General features: G+C 45.9%; 1 long non-coding RNA gene across 1 annotated transcript; it reads right to left on the reverse strand.

Moving 5' to 3' along the window:
* Window positions 1–217: 217 nt before the first annotated feature.
* On the reverse strand, window positions 218–5,106 carry LOC307209178. The gene is made up of 3 exons (XR_013835384.1): window positions 4,985–5,106; window positions 2,436–2,558; window positions 218–1,306 (listed from the first exon to the last, which is right to left on the reverse strand). It is a non-coding gene; the product is annotated as an uncharacterized lncRNA (long non-coding RNA).
* Window positions 5,107–15,730: the final 10,624 nt, after the last annotated feature.

Consider the following 15,730-nt stretch of genomic DNA (forward strand, 5'->3'; position numbering starts at 1 on the left):
GCTCCAGGTGAGGTCTGACCAGAGCAGAATACAGAGCAGACTGATCAACTGGAATTCCTCCAGTGTGATCCAGTGGATAAGCAATGTCCTGCATGGGGCAATTGACTTTGCAAGTGCTAAAGTCTGAGACTATTGCAAAGCTGTCTGCAGTTTCTCAGGAATGATAAAGCATTTCAGAGATAAAGCATTTCAGAGATAAAGCATTTCAGAGACTTCCTTTGGGACCACCATGTAGTTTATTTGGATTTTATTTATTTGGTGCATACACGCAAGGCTATGAGATTTTCTGGAAGATAATTCATTCGTCTGGTCTCGGTGAAATGTTGTTATGGGAGTGGACAAATCAACCAAGTTTGGGTTTCTCTCCCTTTGTCATTTTCCCAATCTTAAATTCAGTTGTCCCCATTCCCACAATAGTTTGCTTTTGTTTTGTTTCTTGAGTGAACAAAACTTCATACGCATTTTTGTCTCCATATGCAGTTTTGTCTTCATACGAATTTTTGTCTTCACGTGCATTTTGTTTACAAGCAATTTCCCCTAATAAAATGCATTTTTGGTGTTAGTTCCATGAAAATAAGGGTGCTTTTTAAAACACTTTCCCCTAATTTACCGTATTTTTCGCTCTATAAGACGCACCAGACCACAAGACGTACCTAGTTTTTGGAGGAGGAAAACAAGGAAAAAAATATTCTGAATCTCAGAAGCCAGAACAGCAAGAGGGATTGCTAGACAGTGAAAGCAGCAATCCCTCTTGCTGTTCTGGCTTCTGTGATAGCTGCACAGCCTCCATTCACTCCATAAGATGCACACACATTTCCCCTTACTTTTTAGGAGGGAAAAAATATGGTAAATTCTTTTAGTACGCTTTTCTGGGGGGGGGAGGGGAACAGCATTGAGAAATTTTGTCGAAGTGTGCGTTTTGAAGGATAGCTAGGTTGGGGGTTGTCCACGAGTGAGAGGTGAGTTTGCATTAAAATACGGTTTTCTCTCCCATCCCTAATCATACAAGAGGGAAGCTGAAGTGAAGGGGGGGGGAGGAGGAGTACGCCAGTGTGTGCACACACATGATGGAGCGTCAGGAAAGCAGCACGACCCACAGGTCCTTCTCTGACTGCTTTGGAGACTGATCACAACGAATCCATATCCTCGGGATAATCTGTACCGCTTTCCCAGAAAACCCTGTTGCACATCTCCGGTTCCACGCAGCACTCAAACTTGATGGTATAGTCACCGCTTTTCTGTTCTGTGCCACAGATGTCAATACCAGGCCTGGTGCAACCTTGGACACGCAACAGCTCTTGTTCTTCTGCAAAAAGGTAATAAAATGCGAGGCTAGTGGTGAGCTACCCTTGCATGTACAGTAGTACCTCAGGTTACATACGAATTCAGGTTACATACGCTTCGGGTTACAGACTCCGCTAAACCAGAAATATTACCTCAGGTTAAGAATTTTGCTTCAGGATGAGAACAGAAATTGTGCTCTGGCGGTGCGGCAGCAGCAGGAGGCCCCATTAGCTAAAGTGGTGCTTCAGGTTAAGTTTCAGGTTAAGAAGGGACCTCCAGAACGAATTAAGTATGTAACCAGACGTACCACTGTATATGGATGGCGGATGCTTCAGCCGACTTCTGCACTGAACTCTACAATCCTATGATTCTACTAAGGGGGACTGGTGAGTGGGGGGGGTACGTGGGGGATGGAGCATGGGTGAGAGTTGTTAGGGCTCAGGGAGGGGGGGCACATTACTCGGGACACTTTCAAACCTGCTCCAGACCACTATAAGGAAATCCTGCCCTTGGTATGTTCATTTTCCACCTCTCCATTTTGTTTCTCTGGTCCCATATCTGCACAAACTTATTATCCCAAAATACAGACGTGCTTTTACACTTGCAAGACTGGATGTTTTGTCATCTGAGGTACTGGAGGGTCGATTCCAAAAGATCCCGCCTGAGAAACGTGTTTGCCCCTGTGGAGACGGTAATACCGAAACAGTGGCACACGTCCTCCTGTCTTGCACTCTCTACAAAGACCTGAGGTACGAGATCCTCACCCCACTCGTACTAACCATCCCAGGGCGCTCAACCACTGCCACAATGTCCTTTCTTCTATCAGATCAAAATGAGCAGATAGCAGCAAAGGTTGCTAGGTTCATAGCGAGGGCAATCAGAATAAGGGCCACTAACTGATGGCTGATTCAGGACTTATATCAATGATTCAGTGCTCTTATATCAAATTTCCTTTTCTGCATATACTGTAATGTTTTACTGTTGCTATGGCCATTGGCTAATACGAATAAATCTTTATCTTATCTATCTAACCTGCTCCACAGCTGGCTCTACCATTTGGCAACGTGAGACAGTTGCCTCGTGACGGGGCAACAAATGAACAAAATGCCCATTCAGAAGAGAGAATGTGTGGTCATGGGACCACGACTTACCATGGAAAAAATGGAGCGTTAGACAATTCTGTCCTCTGTCTAGGTCGGCCGAACATGCCTTTCCTCCAGTTATGCACCCAGATCCAGGGTAGTTCATGAGACAGCTGTAGCATCTGGTGCGCTCTGTCACAGGAAGCAGTGCAGGTCAGATACATTAGAAACAACCCTGTCGTTTGGGTTTAATGCGGGGACGCGGGTGGCTCTGTGGTCTAAACCACTGAGCCTCTTGGGCTTGTCGATTGGAAGGTCGGCAGTTCAAATCCCTGCGATGGAGTGAGCTCCTGTTGCTCTGTCCCAGTTTCTGCCAACCTAGCAGTTTGAAAGCACATCAGAAGTGCAAGTAGATAAATAGGTACCACTCCGGCGGGAAGGTGTTTCCGTGCACTGCTCTGGCACTCATCACGGTGTCCCATTGTGCCAGAAGCAGTTTAGTCCTGCTGGCCACATGACCTGGAAAGCTGTCTGTGGACAAACGCCGGAAAGCGAGATGAGCATCGCAACCCCATAGTTGCCTTTGACTGGACTTAACCGTCCAGGGGTCCTTTACCTTTACCTAACATGGAGCCATTTCACACATTGGGCAAATCTGTCAATGTTCGTTTCTCTCCAGCTCTCATTTTTCCAACCTTAAGTTCTATTTTCCGCATTTCCACATCTTTTGGCAATCCCACCCCCCCCCCATCCCCATAAAAATACATTATCATTTTGGTGCTAATTTATCCTAATACTGTATGGGTATACATTTTTTGCTAAGCCGCTTCCCCATGTATAATGCACTTTTTGCATGTTTATTTTCACTATGGAATGTGCTCCTTCTTCTTCTGGGTGAAATACAAGCAGTCCTGACTTAGCAAAGTTTGGCTCTAGGTGGAAAAGCTGAGTCAGAGATTTGGCAGAATCTTTAGGGTGCAGTGCCCCCCCCAAAAAAAACCCCTCATGGGGGAGCAGCATCTGTTGCTGTGCTAATTCTGTGAGCCTCCACCTGTGCTCAACCTGCATAATTGTAAATAAATACAAATTTTACAAAATGCCAATCTCCAATTTAACCTTATTCCGAGGAAACCAAACTCTGAGTAAGGACAAGATCCCCTGGAACCAAGTCACACTTGGAGAAGGGAAGTGTGCATGTAACAATATCCTACAGCTAGATCCATCGAGAAGCCAGTTCCTGTTGAGGAGATGTGATGGCAAAATCAGAGTTGTCTACGTCTAGTGTGCATTGAGAAATTTGGTTCGGTTTGCACTTAAGTATTAAGTGAAAAACAACATATAAAATGCATTATAACCGGGAAACTTGATTTGCAAAAATGCCTATATTGGACAAAATTGCCTTGCCAACAAAGGTCCGTATAGTTAAAGCTATGGTTTTCCCAATAGTGATGTATGGAAGTGAGAGCTGGACCATAAAGAAGGCTGATTGCTGAAGAATTGATGCTTTTGAATTCTGGTGCTGGAGGAGACTCTTGAGAGTCCCATGGACTGCAAGAAGATCAAACCTATCCATTCTGAAGGAAATCTGTCCTGAGTGCTCACTGGAAGGACAGATCCTGAAGCTGAGGTTCCAATACTTTGGCCACCTCATGAGAAGAGAAGACTCCCTGGAAAAGACCTTGATGCTGGGAAAGATGGAGGGCACAAGGAGAAGGGGACGACAGAAGACGAGATGGTTGGACAGTGTTCTTGAAGCTACCAGCATAAGTTTGACCAAACTGCGGGAGGCAGTGGAAGACAGGAGTGCCTGGGGTGCTCTGGTCCATGGGGTCACAAAGAGTTGGACATGACTAAATGACTAAACAACAACAATATTTAAAAAATGCACACTAAAATGCTGAAGGGATAGCTCATTTTGTACAGCATATGATTCCTAATTCCAGGGTTCTGGGTTTGAGGCCCATGTTGGGCAAAAAAATCCAGCATTGCAGAGGGTTGGGCTCAATGACCCCCGTGGTGCCTTCTGACACGACCATTCTATTCTATGAATTTCCATGAGGAAAATCACAAACTTGTGGCTGGGGAAACCCTGCCAGATGAGTAGGGTATAAATAATAAAATTATTATTATTATAGGTAAAGGTAAAGGGACTCCTGACCAATTGTTTCAGTCACAGATGACTCTGGGGTTGCAGCACTCATCTCACTTTATTGGCCGAGGGAGCCGGTGTACACCTTCCGGGCCATGTGGCCAGCATGACTAAGCCACTTCTGGCGAACCAGAGCAGCGCATGGAAACGCCGTTTACCTTCCCACCAGAGCGGTACCTATTTATCTACTTGCACTTTGACGTGCTTTCGAACTGCTAGGTTGGCAGGAGCAGGGATAGCAACCGAGCTCACCCCGTTGTGGAGATTCAAACTGCCAACCTTCTGATCAGCAAGCCCTAGGCTCTGTGGTTTAAGCCATAGCGCCACCTGTGTCCCTTATATTATTATTATAGTTCCAAACAAAAAGAGACTGTGAAGAGCTCTCACAGGACCTCTCCAAACTGAGCGAATGGGCACTAAAATGGCAAATGCAATTCAATGTAAACGGTTACACCAGAATTAGACTTACCTGCCAGGCTGAGATCTAGGCAAAGCAGCACACAGGTGGCAAAAATAAGGGACTGGATCATGCTGGAATCTCTTGCTTCTTCTCAGTTGGTGGAAATTTTCATAAAGGCGGAAAAAGAGATGCCTGATAAAGTCTCCCTGCTAGAAGGTGGGCTTTTAGAAAAACGCACCCTGTGGGCAGCTGGTGGATTAAGCCAGCAGATAAAGGTATGAGCGAATCAGAAGGCAAAAGCGATAGGATCAAATACAGTGGTACCTCGTGTTACATACGCTTCAGGTTACAGACTCTGCTAACCCAGAAACAGTACCTCAGGTTAAGAACTTTGCTTCAGGGTGAGAACAGAAATCGTGTGGCAGTGGCACGGCGGCAGTGGGAGGCCCCATTAGCTAAAGTGGTGCTTCAGGTTAAGAACAGTTTCAGGTTAAGAACGGACCTCCGGAACAAATTAAGTACTTAACCCGAGGTACCACTGTAATCCATTTTGTTGTGTGAAGAGAAGGCACTGGGCATTAATAATAACTTTGCTGTAGGTGAATGGAAATGGTTTATTGAATATTTACGGATAAATTATAAACAGAATAAAACATTGGCAGGATTATTGTAACAACCTGCGGTTTTAGAAGAGTATGTCTTTGAAGAAGATGAATAAATGAGTATATTAAGTAAATTTGGATATGCAGAAGATATTCAAAACAAATTTAAGGAACTGCAGAAAGAGGGGGATGGAAGTCAAGTTTTGAAATGTCAAAATGAATGTAAAATTAGTGAAATGTATAAAACTATTGAAATGTATAAACTTGAAAAGTATAAATAAAAGAAGCTCTTTCTGTTTCTGGGGTGGGTGGGTTTGAAAATACAAACTTATAGAAATAATGGATAAATTTGAGGAATCCTGCATGCCTAAACAGAATGAAATTTTTGAAAGAAACAAATATTTCCTTTTTTCCATGCATCAGAAAAGCAGGTCAAACTATGGCTTGGTATTTCTCAGGATTAAGAAGGGTGAGCAGAATTGTGGTTTTGGTGACTTGAAAGAGTCTCTGATAAGATACAGAATTATATGTGTTATTGGAGATAGATGTCCTCAGAGAGTGAGGACTAGCCAGGTGAGGGAGATCTTGACCCTGCATGAAAGTCCAGGAACTATTGGAAAGATGCTGTGATCTTGGGTTATTAATTAATAGGTGGAGGCGATTAGCAGCCTCGCTGAGGTGGGTGTAATGAGACTGGCTTAATCTGAACACACTGTGCACCACTAGATCAAGGAAGCATCTAGTGATTTGCAAGAATGTGTCGTGGTTGTAGTTCTTGAACGTACCTAATGTTGTTTTTAAAAGTTTCTGAATCTGCCCAGCCAGGTTCACATTATACAAACTGGGTTCTGTGAGGAGGGCTTTCTTCCTCAAGCCAGGACTCCTCCCAGGCCTACCTTTTCTGTTCCTCTACCTTCACCCAACCCTGACTGAGTCTCCTACCGTCAGCTTCATTACACCAACGAAGAGAAAAGGTAGCAAAACGTGCCCCGGACAGTTTTCTGTCCTTTGCAACCAGCTTTCTGGTGAGTCTCAACAACAGTGAAAGTGGGAATCCACAGCCCAGGAGACTTTTTCATATTGCTTTGGGGGGCAGGAAGCACAAAACTTTCAGTCTGGCTGTGTACATACCACAGATTGTCTTTAATTAACTTTGACTTGTGGTTTGCACCTGTTTGTCTTGAGTGACAATGGAGTGCGCCTCCAGGGGTGATGTCAAATGGCTGCGTTAGCAGCACCAAAGTAGTAGTAGTAGTAGTAGTAATAATAATAATAATAATAATAATAATAATAATAATAATTTTTTATTTATACCCCGCCCTCCCCAGCCAAGGCCGGGCTTAGAGCGGCTTACAAGCAATAATAAAAACAAGATGAATGATTACAACTTAAAAACAAAAATAAAATACAACATTAAAATAATGGAACATTAAAATATTAAAATGTAGCCTCATCGCAGGAGAAGGAAAAGAAAAAAGAAAGAGAGGGAGGGAGGGAATCAAATTGGCTCCAAGCCAAAGGCCAGGCGGAACAACTCTGTCTTACAGGCCCTGCGGAAATAAATCAGATCCTGCAGGGCCCTGGTCTCATGAGGCTGAGGAGATTTCACCCCTCCCATATCCAAGAATCTCCTGAGGAGCCTGCTGATTCTACAGAGAGGAGGAGCAATGTTCTGCTTTCTACTTAGTCAGTAAGTGAATCAGTCAGTGAGTGAGTCAGTCAGTCAGTCAGTGTATCGGAGAGAGAGAGAGTGTTAGAGATCGTGTCTAGAGATAAGGTTGCTGCTAAGAGCAGCTGCAGACTCTCAGTGTAGCATTGATTTATGCTTAGATCTCTTTTTTTTAAATATTTTTATTAAGTTTTGCATAAATATATTTCACAGACATACAACAGACAAAAATAAATGAAATAAACATAAAAAGAAAGAAAAAAAAGAAAAGAAAAAGAACATAAAATACGTACAACATAAACGACACAACTTACATTAATTTTACAACAACATTGATCGACTTCCCTTTATCTCGATTTCGGATAATGTTATCTTAATTATCTTTCTGCTGTATCTATTCCAAAATAAAATTTATAACGTAGTAAGCGTTATCTCATGCCTACTGTGATTTTTTTTTTTTAGATACATATATATTTCTGATTAACATTTTGATTTTCCCCTTGTCTCTATTTCCATATATATTCTAAATTTATCCCATTCATTACTAAATTTTGTACGTTTTTGATTTCTTATTTTCTGAGTCAATTTTGCCAATTCTAAATAATCCATTAATTTAAATTGCCACTCCTTTAATGTTGGGGTTTTTGCTGTTTTCCAGTACTGTGCTATGAGGGTTCTAGCGGCCGCTGTTGCGTATTGAAGAAGGGTTCTGTCTTCTTCTTTAATATCTTTGCCAATTATCCCCAGCAGGAAGGTTTCAGGTTTTTTAACAAACGTATATTTAAGAATTTTTTTTAATTCATTATAGATAGATTCCCAGAATTTTTTGAGAATCTCGCACGTCCACCACATGTGAATAAATTCGCCCTCTTTACTCTTACATTTCCAACACAGTTTGTCGCCTGTTCTATAAATTTTATACAATTTTATCGGCGTTATGTACCATCTGTACATCATCTTGTACATATTTTCCTTAAGTGTCGTGCATGCTGAAAAGTTCATATCTTTACACCATAATTTATGCTTAGATCTTTTAGCTCTGTATATAGTTTTGTATCATAGTTGTAGCTATAGAAGAAAAGGAAGATATTCTACAGAGCTGCTCTCCGAGTGGTTTATACTCTGCAAGACTCTGCAAAACTCTGCTGCGCAATGACTGTATTATTGTGCAAGTGAATCCGGTGCTCTCAGCTCTAAGCTGTGAGTCCACAGCACGGTGACCTGTCCCTGTGAGAAAGGTGGTCGCTGGCAGTGCTACCCAGCTCGCCTAGCCCAGTCGGGTTGTAGTGCATGAGTCCAGTTGGTACACTGGCTCAAGGGCGATGCTGACAGAGGCAGAGCGTTCCACCAGGCCGGAGCCAGAGTTGAAAAGGCCCTGGCTCTGGTCGAAGCCAATCTAACTTCCTTGGGGCCCGGGACCACTAGGGTGTTGCTATTTATGGACCTTGAGGCTCTCCGTGGGGCATACCGGGAGAGGCGGTCCCGTAGGTACGAGGGTCCTAGGCCGTGAAGGGCTTTAAAGGTCAAAAGCAGCACCTTAAATCTGACCCTGTACTCCACCGGGAGCCAGTGCAGTTTGAAAAGCACTGGGTGAATATGCTCCCATGGCAGAGACCCCGTGAGGAGCCTCGCTGCAGCATTCTGCACCCGCTGGAGTTTCTGGGTCAGCTTCAAGGGCAGCCCCGCGTAGAGCGAATTACAGTAGTCAAGCCTGGAGATGACCATCGCATGGATCACTGTGGCCAGGTCGGGGCGGGAAAGGTAAGGGACCAACTGCTTGATGCGGTGAAGGTGGAAAAATGTCGCCTTGGCTGTTGCTGTAACTTGCGCCTCCATGGAAAGGGAGGCGTCAAGGATTACATCCAAACTCTTAACAGAAGGCAATGGCACTAATTGGGCCCCTGCAAGAGAAGGGAGTTGGTCCCTCATCCCCATGCCATCCCGACCCAGCCATAGGACCTCTGTCTTCGAAGGATTTAGTTTCAATCGGCTCCCACGAAACCATCCAGCCACAGCTTCCAAGCATCTGGTCAGTGTGTTCGGGGCCGAGTCGGTGTGGCCATCCATCAGCAGATAGAGCTGAGTGTCATCAGCATATTGGTGACAGCCCAGCCCAAAGCTCCGTATAATCTGGGCAAGGGGGCGCATAAAGATGTTAAAAAGCATCAGGGAGAGAATTGCGCCCTGCGGCACTCCACACACCAAGGAGTGGCACAACAACATTTCCCTCCCTAGTGCCACCCTCTGTCCCTGACCAGAGATAAAAGAGCACAACCAGTTACGGGCTATGCCCTGTATCCCCACGTCTGCGAGGCGGTGGTCCACAAGATCATGATCGACCATGTCAAAGGCTGCTGACAAATCTAAAAGGATCAGCAGTCCTGACCCACCTCGATCCAGTTGTCTACGGAGATCATCTGTTAGGGCAACCAGAGCCGTCTCCGTCCCAAAACCAGGACGGAAACCGGACTGAAATGGATCTAATGCCGATGTTTCCTCCAGAAACCTACCAAGCTGTCCAGCAACCGCTCTCTCAATTACCTTACCCAGGTATGGAAGATTTGAAACTGGGCAGTAATTGGACAGGTCTAAGGGATCTAATGAAGTTTTCTTTAAGAGTGGACACACCACTGCTTCCTTCAGTTCCCCTGGGAATGTCCCCGTGTCAAGGGACAAATTGATAATTTCAACTAGGGGGGTCCGCGCAACATCTGGACACTCCTTAATTAGCCAAGATGGGCACGGATCAAGGAGGCAGGTGGTGGGCCTACCAACTTGGAGGAATCTATCCACATCAGTAGGGAGTATCCGCTCGAAATGGTCCAACACTGGACCTGAAGTCAGTCGAGGGGCCTCCAGTTCAGTCACTGTATCTAAATTGGCAGGGACTTCACGGCGGAGCAACAGGACTTTCTCCGCAAAAAAGCTCGCGAATGCCTCACAGCTGTGGGTCGAATTTGTGCTTAAATTTGGTTGTCCTCCTAAGGACGTTATTGACCTAATTATTCTAAAATGTTGTGCCGGGCGAGAGCTAGCGGATGCAATGGAAGCTGCAAAGTAAGATTTCTTAGCACCTTTCATAGCCATCTCATAGGCTTTCATAAGCGTCCTATAAGATGTTCTTGAGGCTCCGTCACGAGTCCGTCGCCATACTCGCTCTAGCCGTCTGAGATCCCGCTTCATTTTCTGGAGCTCCTCAGTAAACCAAGGTGCCCGGTTTCGATGGGGTTGCAGAGGGCGCTTAGGCGCGATCTCATCAATGGCTGCCAAGAGCCGGTTATTCCAGTCCTCAACAAGGTCATCTAATGAGTCGCCAGGAGGAGCAGGGTTCCGCAAGGCTTGCCGGAATCTATCAGGATCCATCAGTTTTCGCGGACGAGCCCAAATAGGTTCGCCACCCGAGCCGGGGAGGAGCGGGAAGTCAATCTTGGCTTTCAGAGCGTAGTGATCAGACCATGGCACTTCCACAGTGGGGAGCATGATCACATCTATGCCAGCCCCAAAGATCAGATCCAGCGTGTGGCCTGCTTGATGAGTGGGGCCCAAAACAAACTGGGAGAGCCCTAGTAGTAGTAGTAGTAGTAGTAATTTATTATTTATACCTCATCCATCTGGCTGGGTTTCCCCAGCCACTCTGGGCGGCTCCCAACAGAATATTAAAAATAGAATCAAACATTAAAAACTTCCCTATACAGAGCTGCCTTCAGATGTCTTCTAAAAGTCAGATAGTTCTTTATGGTGCTGGAGGAGACTCTGGAGAGTCCCACGGACTGCAAGAAGATCAGACCTCTCCATTCTGAAGGAAATCAGCCCTGAGTGCTCACTGGAAGGACGGATCCTGAAGCTGAGGCTCCAATACTTTGGCCACCTCATGAGAAGAGAAGACTCCCTGGAAAAGACCTTGATGCTGGGAAAGATGGAGGGCACAAGGAGAAGGGGATGACAGAGGATGAGATGGTTGGATACTGTTCTCGAAGCTACCAGCATGAGTTTGACCAAGCTGCGGGAGGCAGTGGAAGACAGGAGTGTCTGGCGTGCTCTGGTCCATGGGGTCACGAAGAGTCGGACACGACTAAACGACTAAACAACTAAACAACAACATACAGAGCTGCCTTCAGATGTCTTCTAAAAGTCAGATAGTTCTTTATTTCCTTGACATATGGTGGGAGGGCAATCCACAGGGCGGGCGCCACTACTGAGAAGGCCCTCTGCCTGGTTCCCTGTAACCTTACTTCTCACAGTGAGGGAACTGCCAGAAGGCCCTCGGCACTGGACCTCAGTGTCCGGGCTGAATGATGAGGGTGGAGATGCTCCTTCAGGTATACTGGGTTGAGGCCGTTTAGGGCTTTAAAGTGACCTCCCTGGGGCACAAGCCTTGGCAGGGTGTATGGAGGTCCTGGGTTGCCCAGACAACAAGACCGGCCTCTCTTGACCTCTCTGATATGGACCAAAGGAAAGCAGAACTATGCATTTGGCACCAGCAGGAGTTGCCAGAAGGAGATGTACAGTGGAACCTCGCGTTATGGATGGGATCCGTTCCGGAGGCCCGTCCGTACCATGGAACTGACGCAAGCCGAAGTGCTGCGTCTGCACACGCACGTGGCATGGTTTAGTGTGTCTGCACATGCACGAGCGGCAAACCCTGGAAATAACCCATTCCGGTACTTCCGGGTTGCCGTGGGACGCAACATGAAAACACGTAACCTGAAGTGGACGCAACATGAGGTAGAAGAAGAAGAGGAGGTGTTTGGATTTGATATCCCACTTTATCACTACCCGAAGGAGTCTCAAAGCGGCTAACATTCTCCTTTCCCTTCCTCCCCCACATCAAACACTCTGTGAGGTGAGTGAGGCCGAGAGACTTCAGAGAAGTGTGACTGGCCCAAGGTCACCCAGCAGCTGCATGTGGAGGAGCGGAGACACGAACCCGGTTCACCAGATTACGAGTCCACCGCTCTTAACCACTTCACCACACTGGCAAGGTGCCTTTAGTGCCATAATGTATGAAAGTGGCATGCAAGTGAAACAACAGTCAGGTTATGCACTCTGCTCTTTGTCTGTTGAGCGGGAGCAGATCGTCCCTGACTGAGAAGGACAACATGGCCCAGGCAAAAGAAAATAAGTAAGTGGAAACTCTATGTGTTTTTAAATTGCTTTTATTTTTGTATTTCTGTATTTCTGTACTTTTGTATTTTTGTTTTTTCTTTTCTTTTTGTTTCACAATGTATTATTTTTGAAAACTTTAATAAATATCTTATTAAAAAAAAAAAAAAGGTAAGTTCTCCAGCTGCAATTATGATCTGTGATTGTGCTGCTTCTTATATTATTGCCTTTCCTATGGGCCCCTTTTCCAGGCTGCCCAGCTTCGTACACCTGGGAATTTTTAATATTGAATAAAGTGGTTTACAATATTTTTTTTAAAAAAATGCGTCTTAAAGAATAAGAAAACAATTTAAGAAAGCGGAGTTCTAGAGGTGGGTCATCACAACTAGGAACATAGGATGCTAACGTGTTCAGACCCTGGGCCCTTCTAGCTCAGTATGCTCTACACTGACATGGGTAGCACTGTGGTCTAAGCCACTGAGCCCCTTGGGCTTGCCGATCAGAAGGTTGGTGGTTCGAATCCCCGCGATGGGGTGAGCTCCCGTTGCTCTGTCCCAGCTCCTGCCAACCTAGCAGTTTGAAAGCATGCCAGTGCAAGTAGATAAATAGATACCACGGTGGCGGGACGATAAACGGCGTTTCCGTGCACTCTGGCTTCCGTCACGGTGTCCCATTGGGCCAGAAGTGGTTTAGTCATGCTGGCCACATGACCCGGAAAGCTGTCTGTGGACAAACGCCAGCTCCCTCGGCCTGAAAGCGAGATGAGCGCCGCAACCCCATAGTTGCCTTTGACTGGACGATGGGGGTGGAGACGCTCCTTCAGGTATACTGGGCCTTCAAGTATAAACAGGTACTGCTGTGGCAGGAAGGTAAATGGAGTTTCCACGTGCTCTGGTTTCCGTCATGGTGTCCTGTTGCGCCAGAAGCGGTTTAGTCCTGCTGGCCACATGACCCGGAAAGCTGTCTGCGGACAAATGCCAGCTCCCTCGGCCTGAAAGCGAGATGAGCGCCGCAACCCCATAGTTGCCTTTGACTGGACTTAACCATCCAGGGGCCCTTTACCTTTACCTTACACTGAGTGGCAGTAGCTCTCCAGGGGTTCTGGCAGGGATCTCTCCCAGCTGTACTTGGAGCTCTGTGGGGCAGCATCTTCCATTAAATCTTTGCTTACAAGGAGTTGCTAGCGGGTCTCATTCTGTTCCCTATTCTAGGGAGCCTCTACTGCAAAGCGTGTCTCTATGAACTAGACGGCACGTGTCTCGCTGGTAGGAGAATGTGCATAGGCCGCAAACGATGTGTGGCTATTACTGTCAGTCTGGGTAAGTGAGAGTTTTGCTGTCCCAGTTTTCCTCGATTTGGAACTACACCAAGCCAGGTTCCGGGGGGCTGGGCTGAGCTATACATCTTTTGCAATAGTTACAAGATCTGTCCCTCCTGTTTTTTTCCTGCAACTATTTAATTGTGCTTCTTAAAACTGATATACTGCTTGGTTGTATTTTTTTCTTTAAAAACGTTTAAAAAATAAAATTCAGATTTTGAAATTTACAAGCAATTGTCAAACAACCAAAACAAAAAGAGAATTCCATAAATTCCCATGGACTCCCCTTTGTGGGTCTTTATGTTAATTTTTTTTCTTCCTGCATCTTCTCTATTAATCCAATTCTATTGAAATTGCATTGCAACCATTCTCCAACGTTAAACTACAAGTGTCATTCCAGTCCTGCTGAAAAAAAGGGGGTTGCTGGTGCGCAAGCAGGGCAAACCTCTCCCTGGCTGGCTGCTAATGTAAACTTTATCTGTCCGGAGAGCCACTCACCCGTGGCCGCCTCAATTGCTGGCAGAATCCGTGAGTGGGCGTTTCTTAAACTTCTTCCAGCAAAGAAGTTCCTTGACGCCCAGTCTCCGCCTTCCCTCTCTGCGCGAAAGCCTTCTGCGCAGAGAGGGCGTGGGCAGCGGAGGACCCCTTCCTTCCCCGCTTGTCCCAGGCAAGGAGTCGTGGGACTGCCTCGCCACATCCGACTCCTGCACCCCCTCTCCACTGGAGCTGCGTTTATTCTCTTCCCCAGAAGAGGAGCTGCTTCTCCCGATCCCTGGGGGCTCTCTATAATCCCTCTGGCTTTTGCTCTCTCCCTCCGGCACTGATGGCAGTTCCCTGACAATATCTTTCCCCCATTCTTTATTGACATTTTGGTCTTCCTGTTTTCTAATTCTTCCGGTCAATTTTTTTAAGAAATTCAAAGCGGTTTACGAAAAGGATAAAACAATGAAACAATCAGTTAAATCAACAATTTAAAACTTTACAGAAATGGATTAAAATCAACAATAGCTGAAAAACAAGATTTAAACGCATGTGAACATTCTGCATGTCTGGATAGGTTTGGCTAAACAAACTGCAGGAGTTATGCTACATGACCCTTTGTGGTGTCTTCCAACTCAACATTTCTATGATTCAGTGTTTTCAGTGAAGGCACCTGCCTGATGACAATAGGCAGGGAGTTCCAAAGGTTCTGCCCTGCTGAAAGATTTGTTTCCTTACAAATGTAGAATTAGTATTTTTAGAGGTAGCTAGAAGCCATGTAGGGCTAACAGAGTCAGGATGCCATGTTGGGAGTGGGAAACCGTAACTGACTTAAATTTTCTAACCTCCCTGCATGGTGCCACCCACTGGCCAAGGGCTTATCCAGCTAACACCACAATACAGTGGTACCTCGGGTTACAGACGCTTCAGGTTACAGACTCCGCTAACCCAGAAATAGTACCTAGGGTTAAGAACTTTGCTTCAGGATGAGAACAGAAATTGTTCGGCGGCAGCGGGAGGCCCCATTAGCTAAAGTGGTACCTCAGGTTAAGAACAGTTCCAGGTTAAGGATGGACCTCCAGAACGAATTAAGTTCTTAACCCGAGACACCACTATATGCAGAAACCGATGGGCAACAGATGCTGTTGTGACACAGCTCCCGTCATCCCTGACCACTGTCCATGGTGCTGGCTGGGACATATGGGAGTTGTAGAACAACGATAACTAGAGGGTACCACAGGAGTTACCCCTGATCTATACGCCCAAGGCATGAGAAATGATGTTGGAATGGAAAGCACATGGACATAATTTCTCGTGTCATTCTATGATTCTATGCTTCTCCTTTTAGATGGATTTCAGCAGTTCCATACCTACGGGTGCTTCATGCCTCAATCCTATTTCTGTGGGATGACAAAGATCCGCCTCAATGGCCAACGAACAACGGTGAACTGCTGCTGGAGGGGGAACTTCTGCAACGCGAGGCTGCTCTATTGATGGTGTGATTTGCCACAAATGGGCAGAAGCGTTTGCATCTCTTCACTTTGGGACGTACCCAAGTCACGCCATACATTTAAAGCACTATTACATCCCTTTAGCAGCACGCCTCCCTGCTAAGAATCCTGGGAACCGTAGTTTTGTTAAGA

This window comes from Podarcis cretensis (genome assembly GCF_951804945.1).
Source record: "Podarcis cretensis genome assembly, chromosome: 2".
NCBI classification, from domain to species: Eukaryota; Metazoa; Chordata; class Lepidosauria; order Squamata; family Lacertidae; genus Podarcis; species Podarcis cretensis.